The sequence below is a fragment of the Mandrillus leucophaeus genome, unplaced genomic scaffold (assembly GCF_000951045.1).
Source record: "Mandrillus leucophaeus isolate KB7577 unplaced genomic scaffold, Mleu.le_1.0 Scaffold3, whole genome shotgun sequence".
Lineage (NCBI taxonomy): Eukaryota > Metazoa > Chordata > Mammalia > Primates > Cercopithecidae > Mandrillus > Mandrillus leucophaeus.
Window position 1 is genome coordinate 9,536,750 of NW_012103142.1, and position 5,247 is coordinate 9,541,996.

Below are 5,247 nucleotides of genomic sequence, written 5' to 3' on the forward strand. Positions count from 1 at the left end.
TAGTTTTTTGTATTTTTAGTAGAGACGGGGTTTCACCGTGTTAGCCAGGATGGTCTCGATCTCCTGACCTCGTGATCTGCCCATCTCGGCCTCCAAAAGTGCTGGGATTACAGGCTGAGCCACCGCGCCCGGCCTATAAATATCATATACACCATAAGATATACAGTAAAAGGTAAAGGTATAGAACTTTATTCTCACACATAGTCTAGCAGCATACTTAGAGATGAAGTCAAAAAGAAAATTTTTCATGAAAAAAATTAAAAAGCTTTTGCCACCATGTTTAACCTTATCTGAGATGGTTTAACTCTTAGAATGTATCAGAGAAAAATTTATGTGTAGATGGCTGGTACATAAAAATGCTAATTGGGATACATATGAGAATCATAGTTAACATTTACTAAACACTTACTTCGTTCCAGACATTATTTCAAGTTTTTTATATGGATTAACAAATCAATTGCTATGAGATAGCATTTTATTGTCCTCACCTTATATCCAAGGAATTGAGGCACAGAGATAACATGCCCAAATGTCAAGTTAATAGTGACTGGTTAAAAATGGTCTGGCTCCAAGTCCATGTTTTTAACCACTAGGCAAAGAAGGTTGCACAAATACATGCCATATACTTATAGATTCTGGGAGGAGGGTAAGATTCAGGTAGAGGATTGTAGTTATCTGGTAGTTTTAAATTATTGACATGAATGTATAAACTTGCATAATTTAAAAAAATTTTATATCTCATAAACTTAGTCAAACCTTTTACTGGGCTTTCTGTAGAATCCCATTTCTTTAAGAAGGTCTTACTCTGTTGCCCAGGCTGGAGGGCAGTGGAATGATTATACTTCGCTGCAGCCTCAGTTCCCTGGGCTCAAGCAATACTCTCACCTTAGCCTCCCAGGTAGCTAGCCATCACACCTGGCTTTTTATTTATTTATTTATTTTTTGGTACAGATGAGGTCTTGCTATATTGCCCAGGCTTGTCTAGAATTCCTGGTCTCAGCCAGGTGCAGTGGCTCACGCCTATAATCTCAGCACTTTGGGAGGCACATCCCAGCACAAGGAGGGCAGATCACCTGAGGTCAGGAGTTTAAGACCAGCCTGGCCAACACCATGAAACCCCGTTTCTACAAAAATTAGCCAGGGGTTGTGGCAGATGCCTGTAGTCCCAACTAGTTAGGAGGCTGAAGCAAGAGAATTAATTGCTTGCACCCGCGAGGCAGAGGTTGCAGTGAGCTGAGATCACACCACTGCACTCCAGCCTGGGTGACAGAGCAAGACTCCATCTCAAAACTAAATAAATAAATAAAAGAATTCCTGGCCTCAAGTCATCCTCCCACCTCAACCTCCCAAAGCAGAATTATATTTGATTACCACCAGACACACATCTGCACTTGCTCAAATGAACGGGATCCCCGTGGTGGGACAAACATAGCAAATGATAGCATTTGGAGAAAAAGAAGGGGTAGATAATTATTCTTGACAGGTCATGACAGATATGAGCTCTATCTTGCCACCAATAAGTTTCAAGACCTATCCTAGACTTGTTTTAGTATGGTTGCTGGTCTTTAGGTCCCATTTTAACTTCAAATATGGCTGTGTCCCCTTATAGCTTAAGTTAATTCGTGGTACTAAAAAATTCACAAGGTTAAGATGAAAGTAAGCGGTGAAAGTTCAGAATGGAGTAAGACAAACAGTAACTGATCAGTTACCCTCATAGTATGCCAACCTCAGCCACACATAATACTATTATTACAAATAGCTTTCATTAATAATGTTTTAGTACAGTTTTTATTTCTTACCCATTAAACAAGTTTTTTCCATCTTCTTCCATATTATTCCACAGTCATTGGTTAGGTTTCCTCTTCTCTATTACCTACAAGTGGGAAACCATCTGTAAGGCTGGGCTAATACACGGCAAGAAAAAAGCAATTTCATGAATTGTAATTACAAATTCAAAAAAGGACCAGTATATTACAATGCACTAAACTCCCGACAAGTCCTTAAAACTGATGTAAGAGTGAAAAAAACTGATCTTTCTTTTTAGCTAAGAGTAACCGAAGAGTCAGTCACTTATGGGTAGACTGATCAATGGAAGTATTAAACGTTTACTTCCTGAAAAACGCACTTCTGCATTTGTTTTAGGTCTTAAAAATTACACATTATATTTGCATACAATCTGAAACTCAGAAAAGAAACACACAAATTCATGGTAACAAAAATACCTGAATATCAAAAGCTAAAATTATTTTAGCGTAAGTGAAATATAAAATAACAAGATGGCATGAGGTGACTCTTTTGTGCTAAGTGGGTTTATGACCTATATGTAAGCGGCATGCTTCTTTAAAAGCAGCATATATTCTGTACACAAGGACAATATATTAGCCAAAGACATCTAGAGTTTATGATTTGGACAAATTACATGTATAAGAATGTTTAAGGTTTCTGACACTTTTTCAGGAAGCAGGACTCAGTATTAAGCTTGAGATCGGCAAGCTGGGCCACCACTGTAAGAGGAAAGAAGATTCTCTATTGTGTCACCCTAACAGCTAACACAGATTTCCTCTTGGAAGAAACTTTAAGAAAATATGTTCCCAGCCAGGCGCCCGCCGCCTTGTCTGGGAAGTGAGGAGCGCCTCTGTGCGCCTGCTGTGCAACCCTCCAAGTGTGAAGTGACAGCCTTATGTGTTATCTTTCTGCCCTTAACAAGTTTGCATTATCGACATTAAAATTTACTTTTTAATCAAAAGTTTTATAATTGGAGAATATATATTTTTTAAAAAAAAAAAAGAAAAAAGACAATATGTTCCCGGCTGGGTGCGGTGGCTCATGTCTGCAATCCCAGAACTTTCGGAGGCCAAGACGGGCGGATCATGAGGTCAGGAGATCAAGACAATCCAGGCTAACATCTTGAAACCCCATCTCTACTAAAAATACAAAAAAAAAAACAACATAGCAGGGCGTGGCGGCAGGCACCTGTGGTCCCAGCTACTCCGGAGGCTGAGGCAAGAGAATAGTGTGAATCCGGGAGGCAGAGCTTGCAGTGAGCTGAGATCATGCCACTGCACTCCAGCCTGGGCGGCAGAGTGAGGTCCATCTCAAAAAAAAAAAAAAAAGAAAAGAAAATATGTTCCCATAATATGGGCTCCCATCACTCATGTACAGTTCCCTTGGAGTAGGTGGTTCGCTGCAGAGTGGCTGGCTGTCAAGATCCTAGAATGGTTGTCAAGAAAGGGAAATTGCTCTGCATTAGACAGGGAAGAATTCAGTTTTATATCGCTGAAAGGAATGGGGAGAAGAATGAGGAGGAGAGGGAAAGAATAAGAAGAAAAGAGTTAGTATAATGGAGCAGAGCTGGGATTAGGTGGGGGTGAAGCTCTTGGGTCAAGGGAGGTCTGAAAACATTTTAAGAACAGGAATGTTTTACTAGGGAAGTTGTTTACATTAATGCAAAGTAAGGCTCACTCCACCTCTATTTTGCCCCTTTCTTCAGGTAGGTACACATAATCTGCAAATGCCCTGTGTGAATAGTGCCTTTCTGAAAATCAAAGAGGGAGCCAAGTTTCACATGTGGGTGCACTATGGTGCAAATCAGTGGCATGAGGCCAGAAAGTAGGTCCCAGGAAGCATGAGGTTACAAGATCATGAAACCCAGCAAATAAATATTTTTAGGGAAAGCTTACAACTTCTAGTTCTAGGTTGGGGGTTCTGAGGCAACCATATCCATGAAAAGCTAAGCTGACACTTTATGGATAGGGGTTTCACATCCATAAAATGTCCCTCAAATGACTCTACGTTCAATATAAGAACACCAAAAAATTTAAAGTTAACTTAATTACATTTAAAACCAAGTTATTCCAATTAATTTGGGATGCTCCCCCAAAGCTGACTATAATAATCAGTTCCTTACCAAGTAGCACCTAGGATATGTACGTAACCATATGGAGTTTAGGCTTAAAGCCCTAGGCAAGTTATATTAATAAATGTGAAGATTAGCAACTTCAATAATTACGATGGTAATCTTGAACACTGGGAAATTATAATAAATCAGCTCAATGCTGAAAACTATTAATAAGATTCCACAGTTCAAATATTTTCTATCCAGGTCCCACTTATATCATTTACACTACTGCAATATACTTTTAAATGGGTGGGAACTGAAATTACAGACATAAAACAAATCACTACAGTAGGAACTAACTAAAAATGTGGATGACATCCCTTTAAACAGTCATTAGAAAGGAAGTTCCCAAAGTTAGGAGGCCATATTCCAAGCTTACCTGTTACTGAAACATGCTGAACTCTCAGGGGCTGTCTGGCTCATGCAAGAAAAGAGCACATGATGTGGAGTAACAGAGACCAGTCATCATCATGGTGTCCATTTATTACAAGACCTTCCTTAACTTCTCCGAGCCTGTTTTCTAATCTACTTCACAGCACTGGTGTAAGGAATAAATGAGAACGCAAGTAAAACACCAGTGTACTGCCTGGCACATAGCTGATGATCAACAAAGGTTTAATTCTCTTCCTTTATCTACCTTTGGTTTAAAGCAATTTTCAGGGCTTGAAAAGGAGAAAATCCATTCTTGAAACCTTACCCAATTTACTCTTATTCTGCCAAATAATAACAATGATGATGATGGTGATGATTATTATTATAGCCAGCAACACTGATAACAGTGTTTAATGTGTGCCAGAAACACAGTTAAGTGCTGTTACATATATTAACAAATTCAATCCTCACAACAACTGTGAGGTAGATATTTTTATTCCAATTTTACAGATGAGGAAACTGTGGCATACATAAGTTCCACAGCTAATAAGTGGCAAGGCAAGGATTCAAACCCAGGTTTCTGCTCTTTAGAAATATACCAGGCTGGGAGCAGTGGCTTACATCTGCAATCCCAGCACTTTGGAAGGCCAAGACAGGAGGATTACTTGAGCCCAGGAGCTTGAGACCAGTCTAGGCAACACAGGGAGACCCTACCTCTACAAAAAATAATTTGCTGTGTGTTTTGGCATAAGTCTGTAGTCCCAGCTACTTGGGAGGCTAAGACAGGAAGATCACTTGAGACCAGGAGGTCAAGGCTGCAGTGAGTTGTGTGTGATTGTACCACTGCACTCCAGCCTGAGTGACAGAGTGACACCTTGTTGAAAGAAAGAAAGAAAGAAAGAAAGAAAGAAAGAAAGAAAGAAAGAAAGAAAGAAAGAAAGAAAGAAAGAAAGAAAGAAAGAAAGAAAGGAGGGAGG

The 5,247-nt window shown here is 39.6% G+C and overlaps 1 protein-coding gene across 1 annotated transcript in view; it reads right to left on the bottom strand.

The window, feature by feature from the left end:
* The window catches only part of USP49 (ubiquitin specific peptidase 49), a 102,553-nt gene that overhangs the window by 75,711 nt on the left and 21,595 nt on the right, over positions 1-5,247 (bottom strand). Inside the window, exon 3 of the mRNA XM_011986691.1 lies at positions 1,800-1,873. The gene's annotated coding sequence lies outside the window, so the exon portion shown is untranslated. The remainder of the gene's footprint in view (positions 1-1,799; positions 1,874-5,247) is intronic.